At 39.2% G+C, this 25025-nt stretch overlaps 1 protein-coding gene and 1 pseudogene across 1 annotated transcript in view; both read right to left on the bottom strand.

Annotated features, from left to right (window-relative positions):
- Window positions 1-25025, bottom strand: part of LOC149098416 (gamma-aminobutyric acid type B receptor subunit 2-like) — a 202585-nt gene that overhangs the window by 141500 nt on the left and 36060 nt on the right. The gene's annotated exons all lie outside the window — the stretch shown is intronic.
- On the bottom strand, window positions 16664-18949 carry LOC149098430 (uncharacterized; annotated as a pseudogene).

The following is a 25025-nucleotide window of genomic DNA, read 5'->3' on the forward strand; positions in this document are numbered from 1 at the left end:
GAGTAATAGAAACTGAAATACAATACGACATACGCTGAAAGTTAAGTAACGCCATTGAATAGGGGGCGTGTTGAGCCGTGACGGTTGCCAATTAATCCCGATGAGCGGAAGCGCCCAAAGGAAAAGCATGAATTGCCGGTAAAATCTGATTGGCTCACATTTATCGTATGACAGGTAAGCAGCCAAGGGGCGGCAGACGACTCGTGAAGTAAATGTCGATGAATGCATCTAGCGTTTTTGTTTGCCCTTAGCCCGTTCGCCTGACAAAAAGCCTGATTGTAGGTTAACTGATTAAATGGAGAGTTACTGTTGTCTGCAAAGGTCTTAAATGGTTCCAGGGTACGCGTTTAACATGTAGATTCAGCAGAAAATTCATTTTGCTTTAAAAATGTCATTCTTGAAGGGACGTCACGACCATACTAGAACCTGGGCTCTTTTTTGATACGACATTAGTATCTTCTTTGGATATAAAGATTTGGATTTGAAGATATTAGTATCTTATTAATATCTTTTTTGGTAAGATATTATCAAGATATTAGAAATTAGGTAACTCTTATTTATGTCATTTTTAGGTGATTTTTATTTAGGAGGGCTCCACTGAAAACCGCCTTTGGTGAGTTGGATTCCCTCACTAAATATTATTATTATTATTATTATTATTATTATTATTATTATGATACTCGGTCAACTCGGATGTACGTGGCTCAAGCTGGAACTTGAAACGCTGAAACAGCGTCGGAATGGAGAAAAGGTTTTGGGACTAATATCTATGCTCTATAGATAGAGATCACTACTCCGTTACTATAATCTTGGTTATTTCATTTCTTACCATAAGTTTACCGTAAAATCGTACCACATTCAATACCGAGGAGGCTTCGCCGGGTGTGTTAGGACCGAGCAGAATCAACGGGCGTGATCCATTGTACTGTGTATTATCTTGCAACGCAAAGGTAGAATAAAAAATAGCGTTGCTTGGGACCCCCTGTTGAAGAACAGATTTTAATAATACACTCAACTTATTGTGTTGTCTTTGGGTGCCATTGTCTTTCATAAATGTAGTTTTTTTTTATTGTTAAAACACGTTTGACATATTTTAAACGCACATAGGAATTACCTTGACATTTAGAGTTTCAAAGATGTTAATCACGTTCCATTCCGTGAAAACTGAACTGCCATACTGGTGAAAATACAACAGTTTTTTCCCATTTGTCTGTAAATGAGCTGGTCAATTTATCAAAAAAACATTTGTTGTAAGTTATAGCTGAAGTTTTTGGACTACTTACAAAACTCTTCAACCTTGTTTTCCGAGTTATGTTAGTTTTGAAGGGAAGCCTGTAGGCCCCTTGTAACAGTTGGTCACGTGACTTGTTTTCAAGAACACACTGATTTAGTCATTGGAAATCCATCACTTAGAAATACTAAACACATTCACAAATAAGCTTACATGATAAATTTTCAAGTTCAGGTTTATATCCTTTAAGAGGAACTTTTTATGGACCTTAAAGCTTAGCAGGAAGCTGCAGTGGTTTTTCATACAAACCTTTGTAATTTTGTAAGTTTTCAAGCTGCCATCTTTCAATTTTCCATTCTTCGTAATATTTTACCTTTCTTTCTATCTCTCATAGTTGCATGTCAGCGGCTTCCTTTTGTAGCGATTAATATCGAAGGTTTCTGGAGGGCATAACTTTCTCGCTTCAAAGCCTACGTCTTGTTCCATATAAACACGCAGTTAAAGAACTTGGCAAATATCCAACTGAACCATATTGACCTTAGGGGTGGTCAACAGCCTATCGATATTAAACGTTTTCTTCGACAAAACGTACCTTTGTGTGATAAGGGCCACCTATGACTATCTCATATTTGTCCAGGAAGACTTTCAAATCCGGAGAGTTTTTGGCGGCTTCTATTGCGAGGTTTATCCCGACAGAGGACGCTTTGTTCGTGCTCCTTCTCTCCAGTACGACAACAATGAGCTTCGTCTTGTTAGCGTTACACTTTAATGATCCAATCACCACGACGATGACAAGAGCGGAAATAACCACTGTACTATTCATTGCCGCTTGCGGAGGTGTTAGTGAAGCGACTTCCGGGTCAAAAACTGATGCGGAACTGCAATAAAAAAGAAATGAAAAGGAAAACTGTTGGATTTTTGTAACTGAGAAAATAAGCCAGATAGACTAAGAGTAGAATTTTTTCTTTCGGCGATCGCAAAAATACGTTGTCTAATATACATTTATTATAGTGACAGTGGCGAGTGCCTGATTTTGACAAGCACATTTCTGATCTTCAAGACTATGTTTGCTTTGATTTTAGGAAGGGACTTTTTTTTTGTTCCCAAACGCCGTGATCCTTTTGGTCAACGTTAAGAATTGCGTTTTCTCAGATGGACCCTATTGAGGGGACTATCATGATCAATCTGTTAACAGCACGGAACAACTTCTTTACATTCAGAAATCAGCGAACAAAAAGTTTGATGTCCAGTGGGCTGCTTACAAACACAGAGTGCTCGAGTTGTTTGAATGACCACCTAAAAAACACACAAAGAATAACGAAAATCGCAAACTAAATTTATGATTTCCCGCAACCGCACGATAATTTCTTAACCGCAAACCGCCAGATAAATGTGAATGTACCCGCTAATCGGCATTCAAAATTGGCTTAAACCGCCAGAGTATAACAGGCCCTCCCTATTTTCAAGTTTGTTGGAGAAGTTATTCCAGTCCATTTGTTCTTTGTGTGGCTTACAGCATCTGAAGCTAATATCTCAAAAACTGATCCCGTGACCCTATTTTTTTAATGTATAAAAATATTCAACAGCAAAAGCGGAATGCATGTGCGAAATTGCAAATTCTGTGTGTAATAAAAAGATTTTTATAAAAAAAATATGGGGTCACCGGCTTAGTTTTTAAGATAGATGCAACTGATGGTAAAAAGTGGATCAAGTTTGTTGCTATTCAACAGGACAGCGCAACCTTAATTTTATGACTTAAATACAATGAAAGGCACAGTGGAGAGTTACCTTAGAAAAATAGCACAGCCATTCAAAACAGTACAGTTCCAAGTCTCACAAATCGCACCTAGTTCTCTAAGTCTCAAAAAAACAAACAAACAAACAAACAAAAAAACTGTTTTATTACTGAACAGACGCACGGCAACATGGAATCTATTTGTTTTATAAATACGTCTAAGATCGTTTGCCTCCGTTCAGTCACCTTCGATATTTTAATTATAAACCCCTGTAGACCATGCTGAATTACGTGCGCAAATTTGTCAAAATCAGGGTAGTTTTCCACACGCTTAATCTCTGAAACGAAGTCGGTGACCCCCAAGTTCTGCATTTCTGACACAAGTAACTCATTATGTAACTACGTTAAAAATTTAAAAAAATCTGTCGACTGGAAAATTTTCGCGCATACGTCCTTAATCGTTTATAGTGCCTACTAAAACAATTAGGCTACTCACCATCGTTCTCTATGAGCGAAAGTCAACTCGGCTACGTCTCGTTGACTATTCACTTATTGGATTAAGAAATATCACTGGATAATTCAATCCCCAAAAAGGACATTGACCATCATGCGACTCTTAAAAAACCTTAATATTTTTCAATTAACAGTTAACCCAGGTAAACAGCTGCAAGTTCTCCAACAAGTCAGTCTGCGTGCGATTTGCTTGCTTAGCTACAGCAACTGCAATATGTCTGTTATTCGATGACAAGAACAAATAAAATTAGGGTTATAGGACGACTATGTGCACATGCAAAAACGAGCCCAAACAAGAGCTAATTTCGTTTAAGCATTCAAAATTACTGTGCGTCTATAGACAGTTCAGTACGTAAATAGAACGAGTGCCCATTTGTGGAGAACTGTTGAAATGACGTTTCGCCGTATCTTCTAGACTGTTTTGAAGAGTCTCACCCTTCTTGCAGATAAAAGAGCAACTAACTCCACGCATACAGGCATGAGCCAGCGTGGGTGCAGCTAAATCTGGCCTATGGCTTTGTAGGCTTTCATTTCGTTGAAAACGTGTTCTATTTTTACCCTCCTCTTAGACAAGAGCGTGTTAAACCTTCGTGCTCTCCTTCTGTCTCTGTTATTTAAAAAAGGCATCTGGCCAGCTCTTACGGGTGTCAATAGTGACCCACCATCTGGATACGCCTTATTAGCCAAAAAAAGCTTTGCATTGGGTGGTAGATCCAAGTTGCGCCCGGGACCAATAGGTTCCATCAGTCGGAAGGAAACCGCATCGTGCATGTTTCCTAGGAATCCAGCCTGAACAAAGTGGATATGTCCTTCATTGTCCATCACTAGTTGAGTATTCATACAGTGATAGTGCCGATAGCCACTGTAGAAAGGCCGATGTGGTTCGATTAGAGATCGATATATCTCATGTGGCGTGGCTCTTGAAAGGGGTTTAAGATCGCAACACGGCAAAGATGTTTAGCTGCACAATTTGCTCGGATCGCCACGACCAGTAAACGAACTTCGTATAATTTCTGCTAGCATGTACAATGTAATCGCTATAAGTTGTAGAAAGACCTGGAAAATTCTTTGCAAACAAGTTCTCCTTAAATGCGTAGACAGCTGTGCTTCATTCTTGAACCAAAATGGTTTAAACCCACAATTTGGATTAGGGAAATACTCGACGAAGTAACTTGAATAGTAAATATCTAAGCGGAACTCTTGTGCTAAAATATGCTGATTCTTTAATTTGTTTTTATTGCGTCCAAAACGCGTTTTCGGCAAGTACGATTTGATACTGCGGTACGAAGCCCGAGTAAGCGCTCTTAGAACGTCTAGTTTGATTTTGAAAGTAGCGCCAAAGTTCTGGAAGAACTTTGTGGACAATGCGGACAACAGATGACGGATCAATGTCAAACCAAAGAGAGTGTGTGTCCACATGGGGATATTTCCGTAACCAAATAAAGGTAAAAGGTTCGGCTGGTATATAATGTTTATAAATGTTTCGAGAAATGGATGACTAGAAACTAAATAAGTGTTCCCATTCCCGCCCAGAAGCAATTTTCTTAAGGCCTTTATTCCTTTCGCTTGGTTCTTCAATCAGGTGCTCAAAGGAAACGCGTTTCTATCGGTGAAATTGCAAAACGCTTCATCGTGGAATGTTATAACCTCTGCCACGGCAACGACTGGAAGGAGGTGTTGCTCTTTGCCAAACAAAGAGTCATTGAAGCGGGATTGCCTGACCACGTTTGTAGGATGCATCTGGAACAATCAACAGATCGCTTAACGGGGAGAATGCGCAGCATAACTGATTAAGAATGCTTTGCGATCGCCTCAACCTGCCACCCAGCCAGCAACGTCGACAGGTCTAGACGAAACATCTGCCTTGATAGCTAAGAAAAAAAAAAGTATTCCACGCTGATGACTCCGAGTCAACGAAAAGCGGAAGCTGTTAAAAGGAAACTTCACAATGAATTGGTAGCTTCATCACTGAATAGTTCAGAAGAAGAGAATGGTAGGCACGAGGAGAAGGAACGAAAGATTGATCACGCAACAGAAGCACAACTTACCCATCAAAAAATCTGTCAGAAAGCCATGGACACCATGAACAATGTGAACGACTTGCTCACAAAAGTGAATACCTATTTAGACAAGGCCAAGAAATAAGGAAGAAAAAAGCCATGTTTCTGCTCCATATTTGTTCTAGTCGGGCAGTTCTCAGCTATTTAATTGATCTGTTTAAGGTTTGTTTAACGCATTTTGACCGCTAAAATATAGTTCCTGTTTGAGCCTGTTTTGCTTGGTACACATAGCTAAGCTTTCTACATCGGTTCAAGTTTCCAGCGAGACCTAGATTGTAATGAGATCGAGAGCGCCTCGATCTGTTTGATAAAAGGAGATTAAAAAATTGGAAGCATTCTTGTTTGTGTTTGCGGGAAACCATCTTGAAAAAAAGAAATTAGAACGGTGTACTTTAGAACCTGCTGGCTCTATTGTTCTTGCACATTATGAATCAGCATTTAAGGATTCCAATTAGCATATAAGAATCGGGGTTTGTAAAATCATTCTAACAGAGAAACAATAGACCATTTTACAGTTGTCTGCTCAGAGACCTGGCCTTAGGATGGCAGCGAGGCTAGAGTTGACCTTGTTTTGATACAGACCTCACTGCTTTTGTCATGTAAATGCACCTAGTTAGCATCAGAACAACTTGGTTTACACAACAAAAGCAGTAAGGTCTGTGACAAAACAAGGTCAACTCCAACCTCGCTGCCATCCAAAGGCCAGGTCACTGAGCAGACAATTGTAAAATGGTCTATTGGAAATCGCTAATTTGAAAGAAACTGAGTTAGTCTTCGTTCGTTCTAGTTTGACTGAAGTCGTCTCAGTCGCTAATAAACTAAAGGAAGACTTAATTCACCGATTAGAATACTCAACATCTGCCACAAAGGCACCTGCACGATTTTGAGAGGGTCTGGACGGGGTCAACTGACAAATGAAAAATAGCAAAAAATAAAAACTAAAGAAAGACTTAAGAGGCTGTCTCTAAAAGCCGACCACTGATTTTACTTCGAAAATTCGATTTTTCTTATAAGCTGGGATTTCGAGGCCCTTACCTAGTCAATCACTAAAATGAGTTTTATTTGATTAAAAATTCTAATCGAACTTTTCTAGGATTGATTGAAGTTCGGTCCGCTCGACACAAGTGCACGCCTGTCGAAAGTGGAAAAACAGCACATATTGCCGGCGCTCTAAAAAAAGTAATATTCACTCAAAAGTCCCAATTCTTTTTTTCAACTATAGATATATCATAGCAGTTTGTTTAGCGATATTGCAATTATAATTCAATGTTGTTCCTTCAACGGTTAAAAAAAGATTTTCTACCCGTTAAATGGAGTTTTGAACCAAACACGAAAATAGCTCTAATTTAAAGGCACGTTTTAAAAATGTGGCACCGGTTTGAAACTGCTGAACTACATGAACAGAAAGTATAAATGGCCCTTAATTTAAAACAATTATAAAGTTTGTCTGCCCACTAGGTTTTCAAAGCTAATGACCGCTTAAAGTTCAAGAAATTTTGAAAATATTCCAGTGAGTAACTAACATACTCGCCTTTGATGTGAAGTTTATATGAAATAATTCATATATGAACTGCGGTTGTAGATGAAAGTGAAGAATGATCATCGCAGTAAATTTTCCAATTTAAGCAATTGGAAAGAAGAAGCCTGGAAAAAAAAAAAAAAAAAAAAATCCCGTTGAAGCCCTGATTTTTTCAGGCTTTTTCTTTCCAATTGCTTAAATTGGAAAATTTACTGCGATGATCATTCTTCACTTTCATACTCGCCTTTGTAAAGTGGTCCGATAAATTCACGTAAATCTCTTATACCTGGCTTCAAGATTAAGGCTTTGGTCCTTTGTAGCGATCCTTGAAACCTAGGTAGCATTGAAACTGCCAGCTTTTCCTTCCAGCGGTAGGTTTGTAAACAAGGTACATTTATACGTTCCTCATCTGTGTCGAGCGTGACGCCATGTCTGCTGTTATTTTAAATTCCCGGAATTTTCAGTTGAATGGTTCCCTTTTCAAAAGTTGACAATTTCCCGATTTTCTGGAAATTTCCCAAGAAATTTCCGTATCCTTTGTCACCGTTTCGAAATTTTCGGAATGTTAAGACGAATGGAATTTTAATTCCGTTCGTCTAAAAAAGTGATGTTGGAGGGGTTTTAGGTCTTCAGTGAATTATTAACAGCCACTTAACAGACAACTGACAAATGGCCGAAACTTCAACTGACAACTGACAAATAGACAAAATTTTAACTGACAACTGACATTTGCACTCCCTCCCCCATCCAGACCCTCTTTTGACGCTCGAAAGTAACCTGTCTCTACCTAGCTTGTTACGTGTTTTGTTTTTTGATGGAACTTTGAACATTGTCTTAAAGACGCAATTAAATATTGCCGTAATATTTCGATTTGTTAAAACTCAGGAATGATAAATAATAGGTACAGTCATAGAGAAATGGATAATGAAAACAAAATGAAATGGAAAATGGAGGTAATAAAAGCGCTCAACACGTTCGTGCCTCTAAAAGTCCATGGATCACCCCTGCGGGGCTTAAGAATTTGTTGTATCGGAGAGATCGTCTCAAAATTAAGGCTTTGCGGACAGGCGATCCAAGTGATTGGATTAATTTTAAGAAGTTGCGTAATGAAGTGAACAGTGCTATCGAGAATGTAAAAAAGGCCTACTGTTATAAAACCTTTGAAACTTACAATGGAAATTCCCACAAGACATGTGAAACCGGCTATCAGTGAGGTGACACGCTGCAAATCGGGTAAAGCTGCAATTAATGAGCTTGTTATGAGCTCAATGGAGCGAGAATGACAATTCAACCGAAAACGCAGAGGTTTTTAATAAATTTTTCGCAGAAATCGGTCCAGAACTGTCCAGGGATATAGAAGAAGTGGGCACCTCCTTCGATGATTTTGTTGACCAAACCAGCAGTTGTTTTAGTTTCCAGCGTGTAACTGGTAACTCAATTGCACATTTTGTCCCACCTAAATAAATTATGCAAGAGAAAGGCAACAGGTCTTGATTCTGTGTCAGCCAGACTGCTAAGAGAATGTCCAGATTTAATCTCTGGGTCAGTCGCTCTGATATTCAATCAATCGATCGACACTGGTATTTTTTCCGACGAATGGAGGAGTGCAAGAATCACGCCTCTTTTTAAGGAAGTTGGAAGTAGGAGTGATCCTCTAATTATCGACCGATATCGATTATCCCGGTTGTGGCCAAGGTTTTCGAGCGAATTATTCATGATCAGTTGTATCATTTCTAAACGACAACGATCTTCTCAGTAGACACCAATCTGGTTTCCGCTCGCTTCATTCTACAGTTACTGCTTTAATTAAGGTAAAGGTAGGTAAAGGCTGCATACGAGCCAAGTGGCCCATCAGGCCGGAGCTTATCCCGGTTTCTGTAGCATGAAGCGACTAGGAGTATTTCTACTGCCCCCTGGATGGGATGCTAGTCCATCGCAGGGTTACCCCTAGCATTAAGTTCGCCGGTACCCATTTATACACCTGGGTGGAGAGAGGCACTGTGAGAGTAAAGTGTCTTGCTCAAGAACACGACACAATGTCCCCGGCCAGGGCTCGAACCCGGACCGCTCGATCCGGAGACGAGCGCACTAACCATGAGGCCACCGCTGTGATTAAAGCGACTGATAATTGGTCTTTAAACAGCGATCGTGGTTTTATTAATGCCGTTGTATTTTTAGATCTTAAGAGGGCCTTCGATACTGTGAACCATACTATTCTTCTTTCGAAATTACAAGCTTATGGTATTCAGGGTTCCACAAACCAATGGTTGTGCTCTTATTTAAAGGACCGAACCCAAACGTATTTAGTAAACGGGAAGAAATCGTCTAAAATGTTCCTTCGCTGTGGTGTTCCACAGGGAACGATTCTTGGGCCCCTTCTATTTCTATTATATATAAATGATCGGCCTAATTGTCTCCAGCATTCCCAACCAAGGATGTACGCCGATGATACTGGTATTACTTTTGCTGGTAGTGATGTTGTTGAAATGAATAATTATATTAATCTTGATTTGGAGAGAGCTCGTGTGTGGCTTGCAGCCAACAAACTAACTTTAAATATGACAAAGACAGAATTCCTACTGATTGCTTCTAAGCAAAGGTTATTAAATTCTACAGCGAATCCCACTGCCACAATTAACCAGTTTCCGATAAAGCAAGTCTGGACTGTAAAATCCTTAGGTGTACACATTGATGCAAATCTTACTTGGGAGTGTCATATCAACGAGCTTTCTAAAAAGATTGCTTCTGGTATTAGGGCCATTAAACGTATTAGGTATTCGGTCCCATATAAGACTCTACTTTCCATCTACAATTCATTAGTTCCAATCGCATCTCAATTACTGCAGCTCGGTGTGGGGATCCTGTTCTAAGAGTCTTTCTCAAAAGCTACAAAAATTATAAAATCGTGCTGCACGTGTCATAACTTTTTGAAATTACGATCGTAGCACTGATGAATTGTTGCGAATGGTAAACTGGGTTAAACTGGACCGTCAACGCCTTGTTGATAAATCAATAATGATGTATAAGATTGTTAATAATATGGTTCCGGACTATCTTAGTACGCACTTTGTCTTCGTTCCGATACCGTAACCTATAACTTAAGAGATAGCGACTGTTCGCCTGCCATTCCACAGCCCCGCACTAATTATTGTCATGGAAGTCTGTCCTACAGCGGAGCTGTATTGTGGAATAATTTACCCTTGGATATTCGTCAGTCACCGTCTCTTGATGAATTTAAATCTAAGTTGAAGAATTATGATTTTGATGGTCGTCTTATATAAGTTTTATTTTGCTTTTATACACGGCTTCCCAGGCAGGTTTTTTATCATTTCTCTTATCGTAGTTATTAGTGATTTATTAGTTAGGTAGTTAGACTAATTTAATTCAATATTGTTAAGTCCTGAAGGAAATACAGTGTCTAAATAAAGATTTTACCTTTACCTTACCTTTACCTTAAGCAACAGAGGACCGTTTCCTTGTTTACACAGTCTCGTCTGAACACGAGGTGGTGGGGGCTTAGGGTTGGAATAATGTAGAGCCGAGGAAAACCGAGAGGCATAACTGCGTCGAATTCTGCCAACTCCTCGAGTGTTTAGATGGGGCTATGTAAGCACGGAAAAAGTCCTCTGTTGCCTTTTTTTTCTCGTTTAATTATTTATAATTTTTAAACAAGAATGCATTTTCCCCAAAGTATATACCTCTAGAAACAGATGACATGAGAAAGATAGAACATACGAAGTTGCTGCTGAATATCTTTTTAGTTTAAGTTTAAATTTCCATTCACTATAGATTACTTTTGTCGAAGTGTCTTCAGAAAAAATTGTGACCAGACCTAGATCGGCAAATAAGATATACAATAGCACGATTAACTTAGGAAACTTATGCAAATACTTTGAAATCACGAAGAGAATTTCCTTTTCCATCTGAAAATAGTGTTCAAAACGTTGACAACGTTTTTCTTGGTGCAATTAAATGCTAACCATATTTCTGTTTAATTAGACCGTTATGTCAACTGACTACCTCTCAAATATTCCGTGTTTGTACTCTTGTCAAATTAACTGAATCATTTGAAAACAAATTTATACTGAGTTTGAAATTAAAACGCCGTAGCGCGAAAGGACCGGACGTTATAAGCTTTTCAGCTGTACTTTAATTAGATGCGAACCAATTAATCGCACAAACACCCCGAAAGAAAAATAAGGAGGGAGCCGCTCTCTCCAATTTCTTCTTTTGGGGTGCACGGCTGTAACACAGGCTTAAAAAAAACTGACACACCCGCTTTATCGATTTTTACTTTTTGACATAGCGAAGGAAATAAAACCCTAATTTCCAAGGCCTCTACATTGAAAACCTCGTTGCAGTCCCTCCTTTTCATAAAGACCTGCTCACCATTTCTTGACAACAAGAAAAAGGAGCTCGATATTTTATTCCTGTTCCTAAATTAAACCGGTGTTTGATCAAATGTTAACAAAATTGTAGCATGCTTCTTCACTCAAAAATAATGTTAAACGTTGCCAAATTATCTTCTTCCTTCGATTCAAAGTATCGTACTTATGCAGACCGTCACTACGCCAATGTCAGTTCGCTGTTGCAGCTTACTTATTTCAGCGAAGTTCAAGTTTGGCTTTTTATCTTCAAAGTTAGGGTCCGCTGAAACCAGCTGTTCATGAACTTTGGACAAAAAACGCAGCAGTCGGAAATTGCTTTTTCCCTAACACCTCCTTTTGAGCTGTTTTCCAAACAGTAATTTAGTTTTCCCAAAACTATCATACGACCTCGACACTAAAAGATTGTGAAAAACCAATTCCATTATCCTCATTATGGTCATGACTTGTAGTTATCCTTTGAAGTTTTCTGTCGTGATCTCTAAATTTCGGCAAATAAAATGTTTTGTAACAACGTCGAAAGTTTTCCTCACCTCAGAAATGCCTTCGACTAAACTTCTACACCAACGGAAAAAGGAAAATTTCATTTCGGGTTTTGCATTGTCTACTATACCACCAAAGGAGAAATTCAATTCTTTCTTCTCTAAATGCCTCAATTTATTCTTGCAGTTACAACTGCAAAACACCCATCAAAGCCAAAAATGCATATTTGAAAAGAAAATACTCCATATGGTATGTTGCTTTTCGGCCGCCTCCTTTAAGAAGATTTTAAAGCAAGTTTACATTAAACATTTTTAGATAAAGTCAGTCCTGGAATTTTTGCGGCCATAAATCTTAGCGACAAGACCTACGATAGTAAAGCGGTTGATTACTACAATTTATACCAGGCCTACTCTGGGACCTAAAGTCGCCTTAAGTCGCCTAAAGTCACCTAAAGTAGCCTTAAGTCGCCTAAAGTCGCCTTAAGTCGCCTTAAGTCGCCTAAAATCGCCTTACATCGCCTAAAGTCGTAATGTTTTTCTGCCAATTTTGCTTAAGTCGCCTAAAGTCGCCTTAAATTGCCCAAAGTCGCCTGAAGTTACGGCGACTTTAGGTCCCAGAGTAGGCCCTATACCATCGTTTAATCTCAATATTTGACTAACCTTAGCTGATCCAGATGTCTTTTGTCAACGAAGCGTGTAGCAGCAGCTAGGTTTATGTTTACGCTAAGCTTTACAGTATTTGTTAGCATAAATGCGGATAAACCAGCTGAAAACATCTGATAAAAGTGGAAAGGGGATTTTCATATGAGATTCTCAAACTCATTAATTATTCATGAAGCTCTTACCCAACCAGTGCATCTTATTCTGGTCAGGTGGATGGGTTTAGAAACCCAATGAAAAACGAGTTGAAAACCACGGCCGTGTTTGAAATAATTTCAAACACGGATGTAAATTTTCTTAATCTGCATATTGATAAAGCAAGAAAAACACATGACGATAAACGACTTTATTTAATCACCCATTTTATAAAAAAAACTTTAATCCTAAATTATTTACTGCTGACGTTAAATGTAACGGTACAGTTATCAAACTCCCCAAAAACGGAAAGGACCATTCTTTTTCTAAATTTAAATTCTGGCTCAATGGTGGCGACCTCGTGTTTTGGTTCGCTTTCAACCTTGCTGTACACTTCGACCTAAAATGGCACTAAGGTTAGAAATTCCCAGTTCTAATTGACACTTCCTATTTACGTAAAAGGTTATACGTGCCTGGCTAGTATTTCGAAATTTGGCGAGATCTCTCATCAACAGTACAAAAGTCGAAATATTTCTTACGCTTTAGGTTCTTAAGGTACCTGGACATGCCTTACAAAGTCCTTTTTTCAAACGAGAGCAAAACTGAAAATATCCAAGAAATGGGACCGTAGAGATATATGAATTTCAGTGCGCTAAATTAGGCGAAACTACCTGCGTTTACGTGTGCCCAGACTTAATCATATGCGCCTTTATTTCCGAGCGAGAGACAAGACAATCGATGAACGAGAAAAGAGAAAGGGCAACAAAAATTAAAAAGAAAATAGAAATAAAAAAAGGCAATTAAAAGTGAGTTAAAAGAATAGTGTTTTAAATAGGTTTAAACACCATTAAAGTCAGTCGAAAACTATGTTAAAAATACACTTTTCGCCCTATTTTTACTCTATTTCATCAAATAGGTTAAAAACAGTTTTTAAAAATAGTATTTAAATACATTTAAAATAGAGTTTGGTTTGGTAAGGGAAAAGAATAATTAAATACATAAATAAACTAGAAATAGAAATTGAAGAAACAAAAATAATTATTAAAAAATTCACACCGCCTGAAGTGGACTGTTGATATCGCGTATATTTCATTCAGTCCAAATGGTATATTCAACTCACGATTTTCATAGTTAGCAGTCCACTTATAGGAAAGAAAATAAGAACAGTCCAGTTTTGACCATGTCTAGAAAGTGTGAGAAATTACACATTCGGTTTCCTTGGAAAGCCGTGTTGCCTCGAAACAAACTCAAACTTTGCTTTCCAAAAATAAACTGCCCGTTTGAATTAATACGGTGGCTTCAAAGGGACATGCACTTTTCTCCCTTTTTTTTTTTTCACTTGCGACTTAGCTGCTACTTTCTTGCGACTTAGCTTCGACTTTCTTGCGACTTGCTACTTTCTTGCGACTTAGCTGCGACTTTCCTGCCACCTTCTTTCGACTTAGCTGTTACTTTCTTGCAGCTTAGCTGCGACTTAGCTGCGACTTGCTACTTTCTTGCGACTTAGCTGCGACTTTCCTGCCACCTTCTTTCGACTTAGCTGTTACTTTCTTGCAACTTAGCTGCGACTTAGCTGCGACTTGCTACTTTCTTGCGACTTAGCTGCGACTTTCTTGCTACTTTCTTTCGACTTAGCTGCTTGGCTACCTAGCTGGGCCACGTGAGACGGCAGGCCAGGTTGCATTGCCGAGAAACACCACCTCATTCAAATTACTTCGACGCCGACGTCTTGTACATCCCAACCGTCTGAATATTCTTTTCAATTGCCTTAACGAGATCCCGATACCATGTACACTTACGAGAAATAATGCGATTTCTGGTGCAGTAAGCCCGAGATTAAAATAGTCCTCGATTATCTCGTCGCGCATTTCTGCATTGTTCCTTTTTGCGGGAGAGTAAGATGGAAGCATTGCCAGCGACGTAGAGCACACCAAAATGAAAGTGAAAACGGCGAAAAACTTCATAGCTATACTGTAAAGCCAAGGCAAAACAGACTACCGATTATTGATAGGAGTCCACGTTGTTTTCAAATAAAACAACCTGGCCTGCCGACGCAACCTGCCTAGCGAGGTGGCCAGGCAGCTAACTCGCAGGAAAGTAGCAAGTCGCAGCTAAGTCCCAAGAAAGTAGCAGGAAAGTCGTACCTAAGTCGCAAGAAAGTAGCAGCAAAGTCGCAAGTGAAAAAAAGGGAGAGAAAAGTGTATGTCCCTTTGAAGCCACCGTACGCCAATTCCATATGCAACTGCGGCCATGTATTTTTTTCCGTTGGAATTTAATCTTTTCCGGTAGAAAATTACTGATTTCAATTTGGAAGTAAAGTAAGGTTGGTACATGCTACTTGAAAGCTTTTAACGCGAAACAAAGAAAGTATATCCTAAGAGAATAATGGGAGAAAAATTGGGGAGAAGCGCAGAAGCGCTTTCTCTCGCCGTTCTTCTCCCCTATTTTTTTGCTCGCCGTTTTTCGCGCTGCGCCCCAACTAACTGAACGCCGGGAAGAGGTTAACTTATTTCTAGTTTCCCGTGTTTCAATTATTTTCAGACCCAAATTATTTTCAGGGCGTGAATAGCATCTCTAAGGATATTTTGTCTTTGTTTTGCGTTAAAAGCCTTCAAGTAGTGTGTACCAACATTGCTTTATTCCCGGATTGAAATCAGCTAAAAAGAGAAATCTAGTTAGTATGAATTATATTTACTACATAATGTATTGCACCAGAAAAATCCAATTTTTTTTCAATGATTTTTAAATTTTTTTTATGAAAAGTAAAGTATGAACCAAAGCCAGAATTTCCAGGGATGGGGTTTCAAACATAAAATCTTGCACGGAAGAGGCCTGGATATTTCCTGTTAGTATATACCACACAAGTGAATAGTGCTTTTTGCGCGCTCTGATTGGTTAACTTCGAGTTGATTAGCAAATACTATTAACCTCCGAGCAGCCGGCGCGAGAGATTTGAAAATTTCGGACCGCTGGTCGCACATAAAATAAAGTTTTGGTCCGCTAATTATTCAGCTTGTGTGGTATATACTAAAACAATTATTCACCTCAGTGTCGGTGAAAGTGATGGATATTTACCTCCACTTCGGTGAATAATTGTTAATTACATAACAGTTATTAAAAATGGCGTGTCTTAAGACCCTCAGGTCACTCTGAACAAGTGACTTGTGATTAATTGTAGCAGAACCTGCACACTTTGGAATTGTGCGCAACGACACCTGTTGTAAAATTATTTTCTAGGGGTGGTGGCAGTGGGCCTGCAGGTTAGCTTAAATATAAACATTCGGGTTATAAGCTTTTAATTCTCCTTCTTCTCACCTATGGAGAGAAGCATTTTGTGAAGACCCATATAAGGGCTGTAATTACAAAACTAGGTTAGCCTAAGTTAGCCTTAAGATACCTTGCAGTCATCCATTTCTCTGGTGTGGGTAGGAATCATGGCTTTCATGGCTCAGTCACTGGCTCACACTTTGTTTCACAAAGCACCCATGCTTGCCATGCCATAGAAAAACATGTGGCTTAATCTTAATTTGTTCCCCCTTCACATCAGTTTAGCTTCATAGTTTCTTTTAGAAATTCTTGCATTTGAGAAACCGCACTCCGTTAGATATAATTTCCATGGAGACTCACTAAAATGTCAAGACCCTTAAAAATTGAAAATTGGCGCAACAAAGACTAGTTTCTGAATGGAATGAAACAGAGGAAAATGAGACTTGTTAGACTTGCCACCGAGGCTTGCGAGATTTCAAAATCAAACTGTCAAAACTTCCTGAGATGCTACAGGAATATATGTAGTCGATTGGCCACCCCTCCAATAAAAATGTGCTCTCAATCAGATGAGTCGGGATATGCAGGTGCACGTTAAAAATTTGCAAAATATCAATAATTCAATCCCCATGAATTTACTTAAACTCTTGGAAGGAGCATTAAGTCCTAAAATAAATACTAAATAAATGCAAATACTATTTTTATCGTTAACTAACCTTTAGTTGCATCATAATGCCCTTGAAAGGAGTGATCATAAGCAATGTAGATAGAGGAAGTGCTTAGTGGCGTGGAAGGCATGCATGTTAATACTGGTGAACTTGGGAGAGAAGTGATCACCACAATAGGGATTCTTAGTAGGTTGCCACATCCAAAAACACAGAGATTTCCCACGTAACTGTTAAACCATCCAGATTCGGAAAATCTCTTCAGTTCTTCCTTTACATCGAAATCCACAAATGAGCTATATTTGTCAATATTTGTTTCAATTTCCTGGCAGAACAAATGACGAAGCCGAGCAGTGTCAGAATCTATGGAGTTTAAAAGACCAATTGATTGTAAACATTTCACAAGTACCTCATTTCCATGGTCACTACTATTAACAAGTAAAGAATGAATTGCTGTTACGATGCTTGTAAAGCAGCAATTGCATACCATCTCCAGGCACTCGGTCTACATGAAGACCAAATGCTAATAAATGACATTGTTAGCACTCGTGATTCATTTCCACTGAGATTCCATTGTCTATAATGCTTCTGTCTTCTGGTACTGCTCTGGAAGTTTGTCCATGAGTTAATTGAACCATCCTTTTAATGTCCGAGAATGGAAAGTTGAAAATGTCCAAAGCTCTTGACATGCAGTTCTTTTCCACTAATGACAGAATCTGATTCAAGTGAAGTACTCTGTCCTGGACATAGCTTACGAAACTATCATTTTTCAACGATCTTCAACCTGATTATAATTAGGATTAATACTGTTAATATTCATGCCCATTTGAAACGTTTTTAAGGAGCACCTTAATTGCTCTTGATTGTCTTCAACGGTCATGACAAGGGAACTTATTTAAACGTATCAGCACTTTTAAATTTCTTGGGCAGGAAAGCTGGTATGACATTTTGTTGAAACCCACTTAATGGTGCCACAGGTGTTATTCTAGCATTTGATCTGTGTTTTTTTTTGCATCTGGATTCATCTTGCAACTCCAAACATACAACACTACAGTTAAAACAGCAATGGCAAATTCAGGTAAAATTGTACCTGCATTACCAAGAAGTGATCTTTTCAGTTGCCTGTGCAGTCTCTCATTCTTCTGAGTGCCAGTTCCTGGTGGAATTTCAGAGCAACAGCCACTGCGTATATGTTTTTGCATATTAGCTATAGCTTTCTTGCTTTCTTCTGTTAGACAATATTCCCATTTTTCGATTAACATTTGCAAGTTTGATTCTATACATTCTGGATCTGGTGTTTCCCTTTTCCTAGCTGGTCGTTCATTACCGCTTGCACGAGATACAAGCCCAAATTCGATTCACTAGAAAGTTGTTGATACTGGCAGGAATCACCCTTGGGAATTGTTTTCACAAAACGCTGACATGCATGGAAAAGATCTAGTTTTACTGCAACACCGGGAACAACTCTGTTATAGGATGGTCGGACATAGCAACAGTCATCCGTCATTATTTAACTATTCATTTCTTGCATCCAGACATGCGTTAAAATCTTTTAAAATGTGTTCTATTTCTTTAAAAGTTTTACTCCTTGTACGCCTCCAGGCCACAACTTGACCATTCTCATTTAGTGCAATATATAAATTTTCAAACTGATTTACAAAAGCTTTGTCAAGGCGTCTGACCACTCCAATTTGTTTACTTACTTTGAATGTGTGATCGCAAGAAAGTATCGAGAATGGTACAGCTTCCACTTGTTTTTGATAAATAGTTTCCATATTGTTAAAAAAGGAAAGAAACATGTGCATTAGCTGTTCATTGCTTGCAAAAAGATACATTACACGTTCATAGAAAGTGTTCGAATCTATACTTCCTTTGTTGTTGCGTACAAACGCCTTAAAGTTCATCGAAGCAATGTCTGCAGCCAGTTCCAAAAAGTTTTGTCCTCGCCCAATATGTGCGACAACGTAGTCAAGCAGATCTTTAGAGCATGCAGTTCTGTAAAATGCCTTAACAGGAAACTTGTCCTTGAGTACTTGTGAAACGTTTTCAAGGATATCTGTTGAGGCAGAGTAGAATTCGTGGCCAGAGGATGTATGGTCTGCCAGATTGTAAAGACATCTGTAGATAGACTGAACCAGAATTATATTTCCATTGAGGTCATACATCAGTCTTGGGTGACGCGGACTTTGGTGTGTCAGTTGTGTGGTCCAAGAGTGAAATACCAAGGGACACTTACGACTGGGACAAAGTAATTCTATCTGATAGCGTTGTAAGGGACACCACAGAAATATTTTTGACATCAAAACATTGCCTGGATTTAAGGGCGAATTTTCAATCTCGAGCAAAGATCAGAGCATGTTACAAACTGTACAAGACAAGGCTATCAAGGGTGTTCAAGAGGTCAAAAACTTTATACCGGGGTTGGAAGATTTACACTTCCTAAGTCAAGGTCTTCGCAATGATGCGTCGGTAAAAAGGCTGCGAGAACTTCAGGAAAAGTTTGCTGGCGGTGAGAAGAAAAATGATCAGAAATTGAAAAAGAAAAGAAAGGCAAGGAAGAACTATAGGCTATGCTTTGTCGCAAAGAGAAAAACTGGCGAAGACGGCGAAGAAGATGGACGACGATGGTATAATGGTCAAAGTTTAGGACAATTTGCAAGATGAGATCAGAGTGAAGGATTATGTTATTAACCAGATGGAAGAAAAATTGAAATCCGCAGAATCCGAGATAGACGATCTGCAGACTGAATTTGAACGCGATCGCGAAGATTACTTAGAAACGATTCGAAAGCAGGAGCAAATTATCAAGCTTCAACAACAGATTTTGGACAAGATCCAGCCATGTATACGAAGCGACTGTAATTATTACAACATCGATAAGGTTCGATCGCAGAGCACGTGGGATGAAGAAGCCGGCAAGTGGAACATCCCTGAGCTAGTCATTACAAAGACAACGCTTCCTACCCCTGGGATTATGCCGGGTGGAAGCACCCCATCCCGGGGCCTGAAATCGCCTGTTAACGGACCGCAGGTCAATAACCAGGGACAAGTTGTCAATGGACCCTTAGGGGGGTATCCTGAGGAGCCAAGCGAGGATCGTTTTCTTCAGCATTTGTCGCGGAGCTCTCATGAAGATTACGCGTCGAGTTATTTTAAACCTAAAAGAGCTGACCGGTTATTAGCTGAGAACACCAAATTTGAACGATACGACAAGCGAGAGTCATCTCCCTCGGGTGGAACGCGTCCACAGCTCGGATTTCCGGGTACCGGGGGATTGAGCAGAACGTTGAACAACAACGTTTCCCCGGGGAGCGGAGGTGGTATTGGCGGGATGCCCGCTATGGGAAGACCGGTTAGATTGGAATCACTACACATGCCGGGGGAAAGGGAAAAGAAGAAAAAGAAACACAAGAATTTAGACGAAAGAAAAAGAGACGACTGGTCATAAAACAATGCCAAGTAATGGTTAGGAGGCTTGAAAATAATCGCGCGCGTCGTGGGTGATAGTTACTTTTAGTATCACCCAACTAGTGGACTAATGCAAATCCTGCATTTTGATTGGCTACGGTACTAGAGGACTATTAGTAATAGTCCTCGAGTAGCGAAATTGGCGCAATCGAGCGTGACGCTTTCTTTTGTTTTATTCCCAAATAAATATTTCTTCAACTTGCATTTGCTAACTTTATTATTGCCTTTTCTGTCCGACTAGTTGGGTGATACTAAAACAATTAGACCCTTCGCCCTCAAGGGCCACGGGTCAATAGCCCATTCGGCTTCGCCTCATGGGCTATTGACCCGTAGCCCTCAAGGGCTACGGGTCTAATTGTTAAATAGTAACGTTTAGGTAGATCTTTGTTGTCTTGTGTTTTGTTGAATTTGATTCTTAGCCTCGCCGTTTCGTAGACGCATAAAGAACAAATGGAAGGAAGCGCTATAAAGCTCGGCGTGATGCATACATGAAGTCAGTCATAAACATTGTAATGCCCCTTCTTGAATTGGTTTTATCACATTCGATCGAATCAGAGCCGACAGATTTTACCAAGAAATAGATCTTGATCCGCGTCTGTCCTCAAATGTCAAGTAAGCTATTATGTTAGAGTTAAGATTCGACAAGGAATCAAAAACTTGTGCTCAAAATCTAATTTATATACATGTAGCTAGTTATGAGTGTATTTCAGTGTACCGTTCCTGGTGAATTAATATAATTCCGAGTGCGTGCACTTACAGTGTAAATTATCTATGGTATGACGGCAGTCCTGCTATCACAGATGCAGATGAACGCGTAACACGGTTGACGGGATTGTACATTCAAAGAAGTTGTAAATTATGTGTAATAATTTCACCTGTGTTAAATGGTCATGACTTTGGGGGTTTTTTAGGTTTCAGTCAATTTTGAAAAAAAAAAAAAGAAAAACGTAATGCCTCTATTGTAGATGAAGCAGCGCGTTTAAAAGTTGAACCCAAGAATAATACGAAGTCTGTGACACAATGTTTTGCGCTTCTGGCTCTTAATCGTAATCTAAATTTTTCAAAACTATTTTGCTTCATTCATGTCCTTTAGGTCTCTTGTCTCCATACTTGTACAGTTCATCGTTTTAGAGCTTTTGAAAAAAAAATTCAATGTTTTTTTGACTCGACGCAGTGAATTTTTCAAATGCTACAACTGCCGTTTTCCGATCAGATTAACTTAGATAGTTGTGAAGTGAAAGCTTGTGAGTTTGGGGGCGAATTCATTTGACCTTTTTAGTACAGTTGCGGCTAGCCATCAAGCCGCATTTGTATTTTGAATTTATCAGGCAACCTCTGCTGTATCATCAGCAACCCTTTGACTACATTTATTTTGTTCTCATATGGACTCTAAATCCCATAAGTTCAATAGGCCACAATTCTTAGGTCGTGCTTTCGTCTAGAGTAATATATGTAATATTCTGATGGTTTACACAAATAAAGATTGTGTGTGCATTCGTTATAATTCCAAACTTTCGCTACAAAGCAAAGCGATCCCCCAAATACCATGCAAGTAGTTGATGAACCAGAAAAAAAAATTTTGCAAATAAACTTGGGATATATGTCCTGGTATTTTCTTTTAGCAAGAGAAAACATCCTGCTGAGCTCTCATTTTATTTTCCAGCTCTTATAAATTGCCGAATGGATCACCATTACCACACTTAACCAAAAATATCTACATCCCCCCACCCCGCTCCATGCACCCCGCTCCTTAAATTGTAATGGCCTGTTAATTGAGCGATAATGCATGTTTCAGGCGCTTGCCAGGGTTACTGTGTTTGTCGAAGGCGTTTGGAGGATAGGGATCTCCACTCACTCGGTGGAGGCTTTCCAGTTGTCAAAACACAACTCAGTTGAACTTTACGACTTATTTAATATCGTTCTTTTACTTTACAGCCCTTAGTAATCTCCTGCATGTTAGTTCTGGGCCAGAGTGGTTTTCACTTGAGTGTCGACAGTAATTCGTTATGGCTTTGGTCTAGCTTTACAATGTTAATACTGATTGGTTTAGAAAAAACTGAGGCTATTTTCTAGTCAGAATTAAGACGACAACTAACGGTGACTTCTACTATAACAGGTTTACTTTGTGTTCAGTTTTCTCTTTGTATGGACACTTGTTTGAAAACCTCTCTAATGCCCCTTCCACTCTTTTTATCTGCTTCCCTTCTTTCACACCTATCTTATAATTAAGTTTCTTTCTTCTAAACAATCACAGCTTTACAAGCGGTATTCATATATGTATGCTTCAACCTCGCGACAGTCTTACAACCATTTACTCACATTAATTTCAACTTAATAAAAGTAAACTGGCCCACTAGAGAAGATATTTTGATGAAAATATTATTTCATCGAAGCGGTTTTCGTTAATCAAAACCGAAGTAATCACTCTGGCCAATCACAAAATACGCAGACAATCCAGTGAACCAATCAAAGCCCGAAGTAATTACATGTAGCTGACGCAAAGCGCGGGAAAACGCGTGCGAACGAGTCACGATTGGTTTTGATTTCATCTGATTGGATGAAAAAGTGGCGCGAGTTTTTACAGCCAATTGAACAGCGTAGCTGACGCAAAACCAATTACTTTTCGACGCTCAAACGAAAACCGCCCTAAAGAAACTCACTTTTACTTAATTAACATTTAGGTATGGGACGTTATGATGTCATGTTAAAAGTAAGTTACAGTTAAATTAACTTAAAACATCAACGGATAAAACAAAGAATTTTCTCATAAGAATTGACCTATCGGGCCAGAGATGAACCACACCTAATCCTTTATTCAAAATTTAATCATCAAGAACAGCAAAACTGTTCTCTAAATGAAATCTAGCCGTCTGTGAGACTACTGATCTCGAAGAATTCATCAGTCAAGTTTATCAAGAATCACCAATTTAACTTGCGTATAAGGTTAAACTAAAATTGTAGATACAGACAGTAAAGGAAATATCCCGATCAGTATAAAACATCATGATCATTTGGCGCGAAAATATTCACGGATGATATTCGTCTGTGGACATTATCTGTTTCGAGAAGCAAGCAGTTTTCTATAGACTGTTCACAGCCTCGCTATTAACGATCGAATAAAAATACGAGAAAACAGAGGGCTGTGAACTTAACAGTCTAACAGTTTTCCGAGAGCGAAGCTCAGTCAAGGAAAACTGTGAACTCTGGGGAACAGATAATGTTCAAGCACAAATATCGGAGCACATATTTAAAGTCATATAGAGACTGTTGTGATCATTATCCTTCAAATATTTTTAGCAACATGTGGGATCTTTTCAAAACTGGAGAATATCACTCGATCGGATATTTCCGATTTTTGGCTGGGCCATATTCAGTCACTTGACGCGTTTAGACCAATCGTGTGTGATTACGTTTGCCTTCCAATGGAATATATAATTCTCATCAACAACTGATATCACATTATTTATCTTCATTACTCGTTCTCACACATCGAAATAAAGGGTGCTTACCATTTCGCCAAAAAAGCCTGAAATTTTTGGTCGACAGTCTAATGGAACGGTAATTTTACGGAAAATCCATTCGAAAATTATAGACTACCTCTAGAGGTAGTTCTCTTTCTCCGTCCGGAACGGAACGGCGGAAATTTCCTCACCATTTGCCAAATTTACCAGTTTTCAGTCTCTCATCACCCTAAAACAATTTCGGGATATTGAATTACAAGTGGAAAGCGTCACTTGCTGATTTTGGAAAAACCCTTGCCACTATTCAACGGTCATCGACATAGGCCCCAATGGTTGCTTCTCCATACAATTCAATACTAATGTAGTCGATACTGATGTAACTATGCCGCCGACGCGTACAGGAAAGAAACGATTAGGTATTTACCATACTAGAATTTGGCGATACTTGTAAATACCTATCCGATCATATCAGGTCAGTGACTTGATATCGTCTGGGGGAGTGATTCCAAATTGGGGTAGGTAAGATTGAATTATAAAATGGCGAGGCCAAAGGAACCTGATGTGCTAGCAAAGCGTGCCATAGAAGTTCGATCATGAATTCAACAGACCAAATACGGCCAGACGACCGTTGATATTAGGTCAACTGAATGACCGGATATCGCAGGAAACCAGGACAGTAGTCATGGCTTCTGATTGGCTAATTGCTAACTTGGGTAACTAGAGTAATTCATGAATTAGTACAAGTTAGAGGGAAAGAGGGCATTCTAACCTCTAAAATCGCCTCAAAATCTCAAAAAGCATAAATGGGAAATGGGTACCGACAAGTTTTCATGGTTATATTTGACAGACATACTGCGGGTTTACCTCGGCCAATGTGGTACTAGCATCCTGATGGAGTAACAATATGGCTCTAGTCGCTTCAAGCTATGGTCATTCCAGTTTAAATCTGCACCGCACCCTGGAAATCCCTCATGACGAAATGCGATGTAATGTATTATTGCAAGTCCGCGGGGGTATTGCTTAATTTAGAAGCTGATGTGGGTTTTCTTCTTAGAACTTTGGCGTTCTCGAGGGGTTTCCAATGCAATGGCCTGGTTTTTCATGCGGAAATGGGATTTTTGCTATTCTTTCTACGAAAGGGGTTTCCAGGAATCCCTAAAACGGAGGGTGAGGATGCCAAGTTGGGTTGGCAGATGTAAAATAGAATGGCCGGTTAAGCTTACAGTCAGATCTTTTTTATATGATAAGACGTTACGTTCATTACCCCTACGCTATCGCTATTTTTTATTTTATTGTTCAAAGGCTTACTCTCCGTGAATATGCTGTCACTCAGTGGTAGAACAATTCAATGTTGCCTGGAAAGTCATAGGCTCGGCTCCTAGCGAAGAAACAAAAATATTTCGACTAGAAATTTCGGAAGCCTCTCAGATATCTTTATCTCCACCAA

Source organism: Orbicella faveolata, unplaced genomic scaffold, assembly GCF_042242905.1.
Source record: "Orbicella faveolata isolate gen_17 unplaced genomic scaffold, um_ofav_v1 contig_46, whole genome shotgun sequence".
Taxonomy (NCBI): domain Eukaryota; kingdom Metazoa; phylum Cnidaria; class Anthozoa; order Scleractinia; family Merulinidae; genus Orbicella; species Orbicella faveolata.